This window comes from Neomonachus schauinslandi, chromosome 12 (assembly GCF_002201575.2).
Source record: "Neomonachus schauinslandi chromosome 12, ASM220157v2, whole genome shotgun sequence".
Classification (NCBI taxonomy): domain Eukaryota; kingdom Metazoa; phylum Chordata; class Mammalia; order Carnivora; family Phocidae; genus Neomonachus; species Neomonachus schauinslandi.
This window is the reverse complement of record NC_058414.1, coordinates 67934592-67952107: the sequence shown is the minus strand read 5'-3', so window position 1 is coordinate 67952107 and position 17516 is coordinate 67934592. Positions and strand designations below refer to the sequence as shown.

General features: G+C 38.2%; 1 protein-coding gene across 1 annotated transcript in view; it reads left to right on the top strand.

Moving 5' to 3' along the window:
* The window catches only part of IMMP2L (inner mitochondrial membrane peptidase subunit 2), an 867877-nt gene that overhangs the window by 678059 nt on the left and 172302 nt on the right, over positions 1-17516 (top strand). The window lies entirely within an intron of this gene.

The window sequence follows — 17516 nt, the reverse complement described above, 5'->3', positions numbered from 1 at the left end:
TCAAAGTTCATCATACATCTCATGTTCCCAGCCCCTGATTTCTCTTATCCCACAATATAGCCCCTCCTTCTACCTTAGAAGGCTGATCTCTCCTGCTCTCAAAATTCTCCTCCTCTGCCCCTTCCCCAAAGGAGGAACTCTAATAACCTTCACACAGCAAGTTAGTTTTAACTTTTTATAAATGTAGCATGAATGTAGCTCTCCTCCGCTCAGCATCACTGTAAAAATTAAAAACAACAACAATAAAACAGTAGATATCAACTAGTGGGCAGAGGGATTATTTGTGTGGTGATACTCCCTCAAAGTATCACAGGGTTTCCTGCCTGGTCTCTGAAGGCAGTGGTGAATATGCTTTGAGAGTGTTTTGAACCATGAGAACCAAAGCCTCATGCTGACCAGATGCCTGTCTCCCCCATCTCAAGGCCTTTGGAAGCTGTGGGGAAGTCCAATCCCATGGCCCTGACTCTGGACAGCTTCCCAGTTTGAGCCAGAGGAGAGGGGATAATCGGACCTCTGGCTCTCAATCTGTACAGTCAGTTCGGGTTATGTGACAATCCTGAACCAATTAACACTGACCAGTGGAGCAAGATCTAGATGAGAAAGGACTATGATTGGCCTCCCTTGAGTCAGGTGTACATCCTGAACAGTTATTGTCAAGGGGTGGGGCACTCTGGTAACTGTAGTTTGGATCAGACATCCACCTCTAGACCAACAAGTATGGCCAGGGGGCAAGGGTGTATAAAACATGTGGCAGCTCCCGAAAATCTATTTTGTTGATGCTGACGCAGGAAAGGGGGTGGTTGTTCCCAGCTTCTACAGGATGTTGGGCAGACAAAAGAATACACCACGCTACCATATAATAGAAAGTAGAAAGCATACATGCTGTAACAGAGGCAGAGATAGAACAGTACGAAGTTCATAGAAGTAGTGATTTCCAGCAGGAAAGGCTTCCATGAGTTCAACTTTGAAGAAAAGATATGATCTTTTCCACTTGTGAGCAAGTGGAAAGTCACTTTCTAGAGGCAGAAGGCAAATAAGTGGAAACAGGGAGGTGCAAGTGCTTAGGACATGTGGTGGGTATTTGAACAATCTTATGTGGGTAGAGAAGTTCAACTATGGAAAGGGCAAAGTCTGAAGTCGTGACTAAGGACCTTGAATGTTACACAAAGAAGTGTGGACATTACCCTGTGGGCCATGAAGCACCCAGCAGGCTTTTGAGCATGGTAGAGAAATGATTAGAACAGCAAGTTAGGAGCGACGTCTGGCAGTGTTGTGTAAAATGAGCTGGAGAATGAAGAAACACAAGGTGAAAATCCTGACCTACAGAATCCTGCCGTATAATCCACAGTAAATGATCAGACTTCAGTCTACCTAGAAAACACTTGGGTAGCTTATTAAAAATGCAAATGTCCAGGCCTGCCACTCAAAAGATTTGGGTGTATAAGTGTGAAACAGGGCTTTGGAGTTTCCTTTTTCTTTCTTTCTTTCTTTCTTTCTCTTTCTTTCTTTCTCTTTCTTTCTTTCTTTCTTTCTTTCTTTCTTTCTTTCTTTCTTTCTTTTTTTCTTTCTTTCTTTCCTTCAAACACCAGTGATTAGGTGGATGTGGCAAAGGACCATACTTTGAGAAATGCTGATCTTGAGAAGTAACTGGAGAATCAGTTTAAGAATTATTTGAGTCTCAAAGAGTCCTTGTTCACTCTTGCTGAGCTTTCTGAGTTCTGGAAGTCAGCCTTGGTCTTGGTATAATATACAGAGCCAAGCAGAAGGTTGAAGGCATGAAGGCTCACTTCTCTCTACAGTTTACGTGGGCTCTGTTTCATGTGGTGCCATCCCTTTGTGGATAAGTCAACCAGAAATTTTACAGCATGAGTCACCCGAAGAATAGCATTGAGTTCTGCGGTTACAGTGGGGGAGCGGTGCCAGAAAAGATTAATGTATTCTGTTTTAAGCCTAAGTGTGATTATTTTATGTGGCTTCAAGATTCTGTTCTCCACTTGCAACCTATGCAAATTCAAATTCAGTGCAATTTAAATGACAAAGGGTGATTTGGGCCGTTTAAGACGTGAGACATTGGTATTAATCATCTGGTTTTTGGCAGTTTTGCTCTGGAGAGAGGGAGGAGTGGTTGGTACCCCCAGGAGTACTTACATAGGAAGGGCGTATTAGTGGATTTTGTGTGGCTATTCTTTGTTAAGTAATTATAAGTCTTTTTAAAAATCTCCTTATGTCTCCTGAATTAGGAGCAATAACATGGTTATCCTGTGCTGATAAATTCTAAGATCCAAATTTAGATTGATTTCATGTGTGTGCCAGACAATATTTTTTTTAATTCTATTGTAAGTCATTCTTGTATGCTATGTATGTCTCACTGTAATTTATCTAAGATTAAAAGCTACTAAAGTTCTGAAGCTGTAGGAAGGTTTTCTTCGTATCCTCTTCTTTTTCCTTTTCACCATTCTACCTTTCTTCCATAATTTTCTTTTGCAGCTCAGCTTAGATGCCTAGGCTTTGAAAAGCTAATTCATTCACTTGGCTCAGGGTTTGTCAGGGTTACTTTCGTGTTGCCAAAACCAGTGATGGTTTCCACGTATTCATCTTATTCAGCCTTTCAGCAGTGTTCGATATGGTTGACCACTTCCTCTTTAAAACATTTTGAGATTTGTTTTTTTTCTTCCCTTAGCTTCCTGGAACCTGTACAACCAGCCACAGTTTCTAGGCCTCTCTTGCATTTCCACCCTTCTCTGCCGGGCCTGTAAATTTGGCATGCCCCTGAACTCTATCCTGAACTTTCACCTCTATTTAAAGCTCTCCCTAAGAAAATTGACCCCATGTCTTTCAATGATATTCTTATGCATCGTTGCTCAGATTTATATCTTCAGGTCTTATCACGCTTGGATGTTCGATGAGCGTCTCAAAGTGAACGTGTCTACAATGAAACTCTCTGTTCATTTTCTTCCTGCCCCCATCTTCTTTCCTCAGACTTCCCCCACTAAAGTGGAGGGCATCACCATCCACCCAGTTACACCAGCCAAGCAGTGAGGAGGCCTCTCTGAGGTCTCACTTTGCATCCCTCCCAACTGCAGCCCCCCATCAAGGCCTATCAGCTCTTCCACCATCATAGATTTCAAACTCATCTGCTTTCTTCCATATGCTCTGCTGCTTCTCTAATTCAAGTTGTCGGCAGATCTCTCTGTATAGCTTCCCGACAGGCCTACAGGCTTTTCTTCCCAATCTTCTCAACTCTAGTGTTTAGATCTCGGTTGAGGTCATTGTCCCCTCAAATGGGTCCCTCTCCTACATAAAACACTTCAGTGGTGGCTTTCTGTTTCTTTTTGAATAAAAAACCTCACAGAGTTTTCTCTGACTCATTTGGCTATGGCTTTCAGGGGCCTCACGCCATGTGGCCCCTGCATATTTCTCTTTCCTATGCTGGCACCACTCTGGTCTTTTTTCAGTTCCTTGAGCAAGCCAAGGTCTTCTGCCCTAGATAATTCCTCTTTCTTGAATTCTCTTCTCTTAGGTTTGTATAGCTGGCTCCCTACCTTCCCTACGTCAAAGATTTGTCTATGTACCCAGTATAAAATAGAACACACACACACACATATACACCTCTGCTGTCACTATCATTACTGTTATTTTTTTCACAATTCTTTTTTTAAGATTTTACTTATTTATTTGAGAGAGGAGAGAGAGAGAGAGAGAGGGGATGAGTGGGAGGAGGGCAGAGAGAGAGGGAGAAACAGACTCCCCACTGAACAGAGAGACCCAAATGGGGCTTAATCCCAGGACCCTGAGATCATGACCTGAGCTGAAGGCAAATGCTTAACTGACTGAGCCACCCAGGTGCCCCTTTTCTTCATAATTCTTATCACTATCTTACATTTCATTTATTTATTTACTTTCTTTTTTATTTTATCTCATCCAATAGAAATTAAACTTCATGAGGTCAGAGACCTTGTCTCTTTGGGTTCAAACTGTAAAACAGTGCCTAGCTCATAATAGGTACTTAATATGTATTTTTAAAATGGATAAGTAAGTTTTGTTCTGTAAATGAGCTTAGCTCTACACACACACACACACACACACACAGTGGTATATAATTCAGCCATGAGAAAGAAGATAATCCTGCCATTTAGGACAACATGGATGGAACTTGAGGGTGTTATGCTAAGTAACACAAGCCAGACAGAAAAAGACAGATACTGCACGGTATCACTTATATGTGAAATCTAAAAAAAAGTCAAACTTCATAGAAACACAGAGTAGAAAAGTGGTTGCCAGGCACTGGGTTGGGGAAATAGGGAGATGTTGGTAAAAGGTAAAGGGTACAAACTATCACCTATAAGATGATTAAGGCCTGAGGATCTAAGGTATGACATGGTGACTGTGGTTGAATATATATATATATATATATATAAACAATGTGTGAGGTGATGGATGCGTTAACTAACTAGATGGAGGAATACTTTCACAGTGAATACGTATATGAAATCATCACAATGTATACTTTAAATATCTTACAGTTGTATTTGTCAATTGTGACTCAATAAAGCTGGAAAAATTAAAAAAAAAATAGAAAAGACCATGGGGATAATAAAGTAAAGCTAAATTTAATAGGTATTTGCTCTTGAACACTCATGCTCTAAACGAAAAATAAAAGAAGCTAATCAAAGAAAAAAAACATGATAATGATTCAATCAAAAGCAGACAGGACAAGGAGAAACAGGGCCAAGGAACAGGGCTTTTGTAATAGGTCAGTGGACCAGGCTGGCTGAGGCCTGGAAGAGGGGCAGAGTAGAATGGGGGTGGTAGGAATCTACGGTGACACCAGAAAACTAACTTCCTCATCTGGAGGGTCAGTAGTAGGACTGTAAGATACTGGTGCTGTCGGGGTATCACTGGGTTGGCAAGAATGCACAGGACAGCATGACATGTAGGGGTCAATAAAATCTCCCTAGGAGGGTAGAAAGGATGGCGCTAAAGCTTGTGACTCCATTCTGAAGCTTTCGCAGCGGAATCCTGTGATCCATGCTAAAATCTTAGATCAATGTTTTTCAAAGTTTAAGGCACATCAGAAACACCTGGGGGTGCTTGTTAAACATAGAGATTTCCTGGCCTCCTTAAGATCCTAATTTAGAAGGACTTGTGTGAGTCTTGGGAAGCTGCATTTTAGCAGGTATTTGCCAAACCGAACTAAAGCCGTTCTAAGGCAAGGTCAGGCCATGTCTTGATAAACACTGGCTTATAGAAGCCCATAGTTGTATCTGTCCTCACATAGCATTTAAACAGAGTTTACTGCTATTGGGAATGCTGAAGTTTGTGTGTGAGTGTGTTTGGAATTGTTGGTTATGTAGATACAGTGGAACTCCAGACACATCTCACTCTAAGGATTCAGGGTTCTTATTTTTACTACACTTAATGCATACTCTGCCTTTTTTTTTTCTTGGTTGAGTTTTGTACAATGTAATTAGTTTCAGATAATTTACAAATTATTTGAATTTATGGAATCAGATTTTAAATTAGGAAATTAGAAGGGGCAAATGGGAGAGTATGTTAATTAAATATGTATTTTCTCTTATTAGAAGTTTTAATGGCCCCACATATAATTGCTTCTACCCAACATAATTTTCCTGAACTCTGGGAGCAGAATTTCCACTATTTAGTATTTACTTAGGCAATTCATGTATAACCAAGTAAAAACTGAAGAAACTATTTTTTTTTTAAGATTTATTTATTTATCTGAGAGAGAGAAAGAGAGAGACAGAACGAGCAGGAGGGGCAGAGGGAGAGGGAGAGAGAATCTTAAGCAGGCTCCACACCCAGCGCAGAGCCTGACAAGGGGCTCGATCTCACGACCCTGAGATCATGACCTGCGCCGAAATCAAGAGTCAGACGTTAACCCACTGAGCCACCCAGGCACCCCTGTTTAAAGAAACGATTTAAATTGTAAAAATGGCAAAAATGATTACATTCCCTAGAGAGAAACATTCTTGCCTTAGAAAAACTTAGAGCTTTCTTTTCCAAGAGAGTGTTAAAATAATTAGAGTCTTCCATTCTCCTTTTTCCCCCAGAAATTTTGTTACTTTTTCAGAAGTTTCTCTTTGCATTCAGTTCAAGTACTGTTAAAACTTGGCTATTTTCCAGAACAAGACATTGATTAGATTGTAGAAAGAATAATGGGGATAGGGTAGTTGATTCCAGGAAAATTGCATGTGTAAAAAGCACCAAGTACAGTGTTTAGTGAGGTATTCTGTGCATTACAATTTCTCATTCAAAGACAGCGGCTGACCGACTGCTTGCATAAACAGCCGTGCCTGCCCTGGGCCACTTCATATATTCTACTGTTAGAGATTTTTCTGAAAATGGAAATGTCTTAGTAATCTTTGTGTCTCTTCTCTTTGCCGACACCAAAGCCTCACACTCAAAGGTTTAATGAATGTGTAAATGTGACTAGAGCAGTTTGGAACCCAGTATGCAATAATTGTGCTGTGATTTGGACCCCCCTAGCCCCTGGGCCCACATTCGATGATCAAAATATAACTAGATAACCTCCTAGGCTGCTGATATACTTGGGGTGATTGATTCTGGTTCTTGTGGCTAAACTAGCTCAGAGATTTGTCTTGATCCAGCATAGTTACTATTGCTGTAATTACTGAATCTACAAATTTCATGCCTCTTGTTGCAAACAGAAGAAAAAATGGGCTGGGGGAATAAGAAAAGCAAATCTTTAGCCAAAATAATATACACCAGGTGTTCTTTTTCTGGGCTTGATTTAGTTAGTCTTGCTCATCCGATATCTCATGCTTGTCTCTATCACTGAATTTTAAAGTTGGTTACACATTTTTTTAACTCCCAAGAATTTTATATTCAAAATAAAAGGAACTTCAGATAGAAACTTTTCAGTTTGAGTTTGTGTCGTTGAAGGTCAGCTGCCTTTAGTTCATTGCTCTCTTTTGTTGCTTGGTGTGTTGATTATTTTCATCTGGAGCCCAAAGAGCGGGGGAGGGGTGTTCCTAAGTGGCAACGCCTTGACTGAGCCCCCACCCCTGCGAGGGGCTGGGGCATGTCAGCATCAGAAACCTCAACATGAGGATAATGAGTTCAGGCATTTCAAGAAGCCAACCAGCTTCAGAGAATGGCACTCGAGTGTAGTCATAATTATTTTTGAAATATAAGAGCTTGAGGCTCACTTACTAAAATAAGGAGCTTTCAAACAAAAGCCTGAAGGAATCTGGATTGGTGGTTGCTTTCACATGTCGAGGAATAGCATTGCCATTCCACTTGATCCAAAGTGAAATCTAGAGATGAGGGGCAAAGAAAGATAGAAAGAAAGAAAAGATATGCAGGGACAGTTAAACTCACAGAAACTTGTTTAAAAAAAAAAAATGGTAAGTTTTTTTTCTGGTAATAATTGTGCTCTTATTTCTCACCTTTCATCTCTGCCATATACACATAATTATTTTATTACTTATACATTTTATTGTAGAAGAGTTTTAAGGAGTGCTCTGTCGCTGCTATGGACTGAATTGTCTTCCCATAATTCCTATGTTGAAGCCTCAGCCCCCAGTGTGATTACATTTGGAGTTAGCGCCTCTAGGAGGTAATTAGGTTTAAATGAGGTCATGAGAGTAGGACCTTCGTGAGTGGACTAGTGCCCTCATAAGAAAAGGAAGAGGTGCTAGAGCTCTCTCTGCCATGTGAGGGCACATTAAGAAGGCAGCCATTTGCAAAGCCAGGAAGAGAGCTCTCATCAGAGGCTGCCCACAACGGCCCCCTGGTCTCTAACTTCCAGCGTCGAGGTCTGTGGGAAAATAAATTTCTGTTGTTGAAGCCACGCTGTCTATGGCATTTTGTTAAGCCATCCTGAGTAGACTAATACACTCACGTAATAGTAATTAGTTACCATATAAATGGGTTACTGGTTGAGGAGGATGTGAATAAAAAGATCTCGCCTAAATAAAATTTCTTTTAGCCAACAGTATACACAGAAGTGTAATTTCTGTATGAAAATTTATCATTGTGTTAGCATTTGGTAACTGTCGTTTGAGGTTCTTTTCATTCATTTCGGATTCTTGGAGCATCTTGTAAAATCCTGCCATGGCTGGTGTACAGCAGAGCAGGCAGCCGCAGGTTTGATTTAGGGAACACTGAAATCTCCTAAGAACTGCTCCGTAGATGTGAAATGCCCGGGATTTGAGATTCATTCCTTGAGGTTTAAGGCTTTATGCCTCCAGGAAACCCCTGGTAAAATGTAAATATCCCTCAAAGCATAATAAATTGAAACTTTGCTATTATTTTTCTCAGCGTGGAGTAATCTTCAAGGTTGGCAAATTGTTATTTTAGAAAGAAGAGTTAAGCTACTGAGGGAGAGGAGATTAGAGTAGGGAGGTTGCACAGTGGGGGCACATCACAGGGACAGGGAATAGGGAGAGGAGCACTCCACGGAAGGGCTCGAGTGGCAAAGGGAATGCTGACGGCCCCAAACACCGGGAATAAATACGCCAGTAGGAGGAGATACTCTGTCCTCTCTGCTCTGTGGCTCAGACAGTCGCCCCTCTGTCCACCATTACCCTGTAATCTGAATATTCTCAAACCACTACCTCTGTGGTTTTTTTTTTAAATCCTTGCTGCCATCTCTTACAACTAAGTACCAGATGTGTATATGACCCTTACATTGTGCTTATCCCCATTTCCTTTTCTGTCACTTAGATTTCTTGCTGAAATTAATGGTTTCCATCTTTTCTTCTCTTTACCCATTGAGAAATTACCCAAAGTGCAGTAACAGCAAAAAGCCTGAAATTCAAACCAAAACAACAAATAGATCCTCGTGGGTAAGGATTTGTGATCAGGTTTTGCTATTGAAAACAAAATTTAAAACATGTCAATTATGTTCTTAAAATATTATCCAAAGGATAGAAATCATAGAAATCTCTTTACTGGGCTTATCCAAAGGCTAGAAATCATAGAAATCTCTTTACTAGACAAAAGCCTTGAATTGATTTTTCTTTTTTTTTCCTGCTTTTGCCTTCTCTCTACTTTACTCCCACAGCTCCTAATGCTTAGATGCACCTTGACATACCTAGATGATTTTTGAAGTAATTCTGCTTTGTATTAATTATTAATCTATACTTAAGTGCATGTATGTGATGCCCACATACTCCTTGAAAAAATTATTTTGAGAAATAAATGCAGGGTTCTTAATATCCCTCATTAAAAATGGAGCTGGAATCAGGTTAAACACTATAAATGGAAAGCTGCCTCAAGTGTTAATCTGCTCAATTAATGAAAAGAGAAAAATACAGAAAAGTCTATATCTAAGATGACTTTTTTCCTTTGGGTTCATCAATGCTGCCTAGCTGATTGTTTTTTGAAGGAGAGTGTCTTTTGTGATTAAGTCACTTGTCAGATTTGCATTGATATGCAAAGTCTCGTTTTATATCTCAAGAAGCTCCACCATCTGTTACTAACATTCTTACAGCAGGAAGTTCAAGAGAATAGCATTTGTAAGGTAAAAATACATCAGCTATGGCTAGAGCTTCAAACAATTGCTTGTAATTAAGAAACAGAACTCAGAGTAAGCGCTGATTGAATGTAGTTGATAAGAATGAAATTAAGGATAACACTGGGGAGCAGGGACAAGATGTGAAGGACAGCAAGTGTGTTTCTATTTCTTTTTGGAAAAATTTCAGAAAAATCGTAGTCTTAATTCTTTTCTTTAAGAAGATGGTTAAAGTTTAGTGTTTGTATTTGTCTTTTCACTCATTCAGTTAATACTTATTGGTCCCAACAATGAGTGAAGAAGCCTGTATGTGTGTGTGTACACAGAGATTTATGCACCTCTTGACACTCAAAAATCTTGTATAAGTAATAAAGAAATAGCTAAAATTTATTTTTAATATATAGACTTCAAATACTGCAGTAAAAACACATGATACATGTGGATAAGAATAGTTAAATAATTGAATATCCCAGATAGAGTTAGATAAATAGCATGATAATAGGTAAATATTTAGATATTTTATCATTTAGATAATTTAGAAAACATCCCTTGAGTGGAACATAGCCACTTAAAAAAAATAGATGTAGTCAATACATGAAGGTACATGGGCTTGTTAAATTAAAGAGAAAATAGTTAATGGTAAAAGGTCTTTAGAGGTAAAAAAAAAAAAAAATGGTAGAATGGAGTTGATTGACAGTTCTTAGAATCTCAAAATTATGACTTCTGATTTGAAATTATATAAAATAAATAGATAATTTTTAGTAGGTTCATTGGCTTCAAAGTAAAACATGTTTATTCCACGTCAAGTTAGAGTATATGTATGTGGGAATGTGCAGGTAATGAGTTCAAAGATCTTATTTGATGAAAAGATGGCTCAAAGGATGATTATGTCTAAAATAATTCACAGGAAAAGTGATAAATAACCCTTTATATACCCTCTGTTTCTTGCTTGTGATTTGAGAAAAACAACAGAAAATTTCAAAAGGGAACATGAGAGAGGCTAAGCACAGTTGTTGAAGAATTCTCAGAGCTTTGGTTACGATTATTAAATTATAGTTTGGTCAAAACTTTGCATTATGTACATATTCTGTAATAGTAACAAACTTATTTCTCCTCATTCTTTTAGAAATATGTATTTCATGTTTGTGAGTCCCTGTGCATATTTGAAACATATGAATTGTACTATATTTATTCCAATTTATATACCATCTTATTGAGCCCATTTCTATCCTGTCAAGTTTTAGAAAAATAATCATTGAAGTTTGGTATATTCTTTGCTATCATAAGTATAATACAGAACAATTAGTAATAATTTTGCAATATTGAGATCTTTTAAATTGTTTATTTTGTCCTAATATAATTAGTTATTACATTATGCCATATCCTAATATAACTAGTCCTAATGTAACTATCATCTACTGAGTGTGTTATGTGTCTCCGCTGTTCACCCTCCTTCCTTGTAAGAGGATTATGCATCATTGCTTTTTTTCTATATGGGACGGGAATACTTTAGTGCTTCTGTGGGAAGAGTGTACTTCCCCACCCCATTGATATCAGGCTTGTCAAGTGACTTGCTTTGGCTAACAGAGTACAAGAGAAAATGATGGATGCCATGACCAAATAAACACTTTAAAAGCCATAATGTGGCTTCTCCATTGCTCTTTTCTCAGTGCCATGAGAACAGACATGTCCCAGAGTGGGGCTGTTCTTTTTTAGCCTTGGAAGAAGCTATGGGGGAGTGGAGCCAAGCTGACCTACAGTGACCCATGGCTGATACATAAAGTGAGCAAAATATAAGGAAAGTGAGAAAGAAACCTATGCCGTGAGAAGTTCCTGAGAGTTGGAGATACTTGTTAAGAATGATGGAGGGTCTGAAATTTTACCCTACTTGCAAGCTAATCAGTTAGTCTGCAATAGGATCATGGATGCTGGCAAAGGACTACTGACTCCTGGCCCAGAGACAGAAGGGAGTTTACTACTCACATCAAACCCAGTAACTAGAGGATCAGAATTTGTGCTGGTTCCCTGAGCTCCATTTTCCACATGGCAGTGTGAAGTGGGCCAGGTGACAACCACACACACAGTGCGTTATGTTACAGGAGAGGAATCCTGAGCTTAGGCAATCTGAATCTTCTATGAGGAGAGGTAAGTAACACCCAGAGCTTCTGAGGGAGATATCTCCATCTTCTAAGGCTATAAGCAAACCTGGCCTTTGCTGGTGGGAGAGATATCATCTTCATCTTCCAAGGCTCTTTACTGTACAAACATCCTTGAAAGATAGCCTGGAATAAAGACAGTCTGTGCCCCTGCCCAGCAGATGCACTGTATTGCAAGAGACCTATAAAAAATGGTCTCCCAGCAGTTCTTAGTTCAGTGTCACCTAGCGAAAGCCACCAAATACACTGTACTGGAAGTAAAACATTTCACATCCGTCAAGGACTCTTCATTGTTTGCGTTACCATAAGAATGACAGTTTATTGAGTGCTTACTATATTTGTGCACTGCACAGTACTAGGAACTGAAACACATATAGCTTCTGTCTGTAGGGGGTATTCTTATTTCTGTTCTGCATATCAGAAAACTAAACTCCAAAGAAGTTAAATAGTTTGTCCAAGGTGATACTATTATTAATCTGAGGAGCTGAGATTCAGACTCAGGTGTTTTGGACCCCAAAGCGTGTGTCCTTCAAGCCACTCCTTCCCACTAGCTATATTTTGCATTAAATAAGTATGCTACCAAGCCTTTCTGATGAATTCATCAGCAAAAAATGAGCAAAGGAACAATTCCCATTGTAGCTGAGATCTACTTATTCATCAATAAATACTTTTTTGGTATGAGTATTTTAACCAGCAATGAATGCACCCAACTGGATTGTCATCCATCCCTCACATTTCCATTTTGCCTTAGGATACTGTGAGGAGGTTTTGGCCAAACCACTCAATGTAGCCATCAAATAACTCTAATACAAAAGAGAATCTAGGTTACATTGGCATGTCTTTTCTTATATTTTTCTAATTAAACACAAGTTGGGCCCCTTTAAACCATTGCTTTCCTTTCTAAGTGGTGGTATATGCGCCCTTGGTTTCTGGGACCTACATTTTTCAGAATTCTTATGTACTTTGTTAAGCAAATTTGGATCTTTGGAAGTTGCTTATAGTTAAGAAACTACTTGGAACACTTCCCTTGCTGATTTAGGATACATAACAAAAGAAACTAAGGAATAGGTATTTAGCACAGCCCTATAGCAATCTCATGATCTGTTCTGAGAACAAAATAAACCTCTAAATGAATGCAGGTATATATTCTTTTGAGAGTTTGTATATGGAATATTGAATGGCCTGATTCAAACACGTTAATTTAGTAATTTAGGTTTTGTTGCTTTTGGAGAAATTTCATTGAAATTTTGTTTGTGTGTATGTATGTATATATATTTAGTATATATTATAATTACATGTCTTATATATAATTATATATATATTATATGTAATGCTAAGCTAGGAGGAGGACAAGACAGAAATGGGATCTGCCTCCATAGATCATATAGCCAACTGAAGGTAAGAGACATTCATAAATAGTACATAAAATGATAACCAAAACAAATGCTACAAAATAAAACCCACATCATGCCAAGAGATCTTATAAAAGAAAGAAGTGAACCAGTCTCTGTGGGGAAGGTAATCAGATTCTATTTTTAAAAATTATTATCCATAGGTAAAGAGGATTGGATACAGCAAATATGCCACAGATAAATGGCCTTTTCCCCACAGACATCTGTATTCCAGGAAATCACCCATTTGAACAAGCATCATCACAATTTCTATGCAATGAGTAGCAGGGGAATTTTTTCTAGCCCCTTTAAGTTGTCGAAATAATTTGAACCTGTAAACCTGAAGGTTGAGAGTCATAGTCTCTTGAATAGTTGGGTCAACAAATAATGCCTGAGTGCTGAGAACTACTCCAGCGCTCAAGGAGCTTCCATTCTAATCGGAAGATAGGGGGGATGATACAGAAGAGTAAGAATAGAGAAAATGTGAATATACAACTGAAGTAAGTAGATAAACAGTAGTGTCTCTTGACCCTTATAAGGAGAGGCATTAAGACTGTTTTCTTTCCTTTTACAATTTCAAAAGGTGAAACCAAATATCATTTTTTCTTTTCTGTCCTCTATATTTTTTTCCAGCAGTGATGCAGAGCAAACCATGACATTAATCAATTAAGAAGAATATGTTCAAAATTGTCACATTCTCATGACAAAATTTAGGTATTTGTCATTATTTTGCATTATTATTAAATACATTTAAAAAGTGTAACAGTTGATCGTCACTGAAAAAAAATATTTAAAATAAATTAATGTGTTCAGAAAATACAGAGGTCTTTATAGGCCCTGGAATAATTGGTAAGGTTTAATCATTTTGAGAATCCAAATTAAGGTTTTTCTTTTTCTCTTGAATTTCACTTTAAATATCTACCTTAAAGAAATTCCCGGGCACCTGGGTGGCTCAGTTGGTTGAGCATCTGCCTTCGGCTCAAGTTATGATCCCAGGGTCCTGGGATCGAGCCCAGCGTCAGGCTCCCTGCTCCACAGGAAGCCTGCTTCTCCCTCTCCCACTCCCCCTGCTTGTGTTCCCTCTCTCGCTGTGTCTCTCTCTGTCAAATAAATAAATAAAATCTTAAAAAAAAAAAAAGAAATTCCTATTCCCCACTGGGGAACAGTGGCTGTGTAAAAATCCACATATATGGGGGCGCCTGGGTGGCTCAGTTGGTTAAGCGACTGCCTTCGGCTCAGGTCATGATCCTGGAGTCCCGGGATCGAGTCCCGCATCGGGCTACCTGCTCAGCAGAGAGTCTGCTTCTCCCTCTCCTGCTCCCCCCTCTTGTGCTCTTTCTCTCTCTCACTCTCTCTCTCAAATAAATAAATAAAATATTTAAAAAAAAAATCCACATATATGTATGTATGAATGTGTAATGTATGCTGTTTTTACACCTACACACAGTTTGTTTAAGAAGACACATGGTATACTGGAGATGAAACAATTTCTACAACATAAGTTAATGTATATATGTACCACATAAAATATACATATTTTAGAAATAAATCATAGTGGTCATGAGGACATAACTTACAATTTTTGAAATATGATAATGTTAATTTGAATTAATAACTTTGTTTTCCATGTTCTCTGAATCAATTCTAGGCATTTGGATATTATAATAAATACTTACATTTTTACATTACATTGGTCATTATATTAAAATTTTTATTAGAAATATGCTTACAATTGGTCAAACTCTAGAATTAATTGAGAAATAAGAAAAACATGTTTCTGATTTTTTTTTCTTTCTGGCCTATGGTTAAGTCACAAGTTTTGGGGACTTTTGAATTGTATTTTCAGATTATCAGAATTCAAGCTCATAATAATTAGTGGAAGAAAATTACCTCTCCAAAGTTTTGCCAATGTTTTGGTATGTAAAGCCTTTCCTATTTTTTAAAAAAAAGATTTTTCTCCTTAATGAAAACCACCAAAAAGCATTTTACTGGTAGAAATATAGTTGATTTCCTCCTCCTGATGGAAACTAAATTAGCCAAACTGATTTTAGCTCATTTGTCTTCTCTTTCTCTTACAGTAGAGCCTTTCCTCACACACAGTAAAACCATCATTGGGAAAGCCCCAAACATGTTCATCATTCTTTTTGCTCTTGACTTTGAGATAAAACAAATCTTGGGTAATAGACATTGGGGAGGGTATGTGCTATGGTGAGCTCTGTGAATTGTGTAAGACTGTTGAATCACAGATCTGTACCTCTGAAACAAATAATACATTATATGTTAAAAAAAAAAAAGAAGAAGAAGAAGAAGATAGCAGGAGGGGAAGAATGAAGGGGGGGAAATCGGAGGGGGAGACGAACCATGAGAGACGATGGACTCTGAGAAACAAACTGAGGGTTCTAGAGGGGAGGGGGTGGGGGGATGGGTTAGCCTGGTGGTGGGTATTAAAGAGGGCACATTCTGCATGGAGCACTGGGTGTTATACGCAAACAATGAATCGTGGAACACTACATCAAAAACTGATGATGTAATGTATGGTGATTAACATAAATAATAATAAAAAAAAGAATAGTGGCACAACAAAAAAACAAAAACAAAATCTCTTCAAATAATTTGTAAATTTTTTATAATCAGAAAATATTGATGTCAGGAGTGCCTGGATGGCTCAGTCGGTTAAGCATCCCACTCTTGATTTTGGCACAGGTCATGATCATAGGGTTGTGAGATTGAGCCCCGTGTTGGGCTCTGGGCTGGGTGTGGAGTCTGCTTTTAAGACTCTCTCACTCCAGAGTGCCTGGGTGGCCCAGTGGATTAAGCGTATGTCTTCAGCTAGTGCTAGGGTCATGATCCCAGGGTCCTGGGATCAAGCCCTGCGTGGGCTCCCTGCTCAGTGGGGAGCCTGCTTCTCCCTCTCCTCCGCCTGCCACTCCCCCTGCTTGTGCTCTCTCTCTCTGTCAAATAAATAAAATCTTAAAAAAAAAAAGATTCTCTCTCTCCCTCTCCCTCTGCACCTTCTGCCACCTTTCAAAAAAAAAAAGAAAAAGAAAATATTGGTGTCAGTTTTTTTCTGTAGTTGATTGGATCCTTTATATACGCTTCAATTGCTTAATATTACTAATATGACTAATTTCATGTAAGTGTAACTATTTGAGCTTTCAAAATTGAAAGCACTGTTTTGATTTTTTTTTAAACGAACAAAGAAAGTTAACCTCTGTTTTAGTTTTCTTAGTTTGTTGTTGTTGTTGTTGTTGTTGTGTTGTTTTCCCCAGAATGGCTTTGAGAAATGCAAAGGAAAGTAGGTGAGTTCACTCACAAAGTATGTTTGGAAGAGAGCACATTGTGATTTTGGAGGTACTGATGACATGTAAAGGCTGCTGCTATAAATTTAATCTGTGTTAGTGAACTGTCAGTAGAGTTGTAGCATCAATGAAAGGATAAATTATTTTTCCTCATTTGTATAGAAAATGATGCTAGCACTAATCCAGCTACATGAATCTTAAAGCTAAGCTTCTGATAATACCTTCACTGTATTAACTATACATTAGCAATAGACATGCTTTCAGGGAAGAAGATATTTTTTCCTTTGGCTTCCAGGAAGTACATTTTTCAGTTCTGTAAGTGTGTCTATCAACATTAAATTGGCCAATAAAAAATATTACCCCCAACTTGACATTGCTTTTTAACTAATCTTCAGGAATCCAAGAACACACTATATATGGAAACGCCTCTCTATAGGAAATAATATTCTCTATCAACTTATGCCTCTAGTCATAGCATACTCAAATGTCTGAAATAGCTTAGAAATATGAGGGAAAGTGGAAAATGTGTTATTTAAAAGGTAGGTAGTTTAATCCTTTAATAGTTTCCTTTTCCCCCCAATATGGCTTGTTTACTTTGCCTGCTCTACAAAATGGAACACAGTGCTGCCCAGCAGTTGATTTGGTTGTTCTGACCATACGAAACATTGATGTTGATCTCTCCTTAATCAATTCAGAATAGACTAAATATTGAATATAACAATAGCAAAAATAAACATGATGTGTGTTGCAGATTTGTTCCTGAATTCCTAATATCAATATTTTAAACCAAAGATATAACAGCCATTTAAGGCCATTGAAGATAAGATCAAGTAATAAATTTATAGTTCAGAATTCTATATGATTATGAAGGATGATCTCTAATAACTTAGATACTTTGCATTTTCTAAGTTTAAAATGGAAAAACTATGCCACTGACAAAGGGGACAGTTTTGAAGATTGTATTTGTATGACATTTTATTCCCAAAAGACATATTTTTAGTAGACTTTGTTTTTTAGAGTAGTTTTGAGTTCACTGCAAACTTGAGCAGTAGTTATAGAAATTTCCCTTATAGCCCCTGTCCCTACATACTCAGAGCCTGCCCCACTATTAATATCCCACCCCAGCGTGGCACATTTATTACAATCAATGAACTTGTCCTAACATCATTAT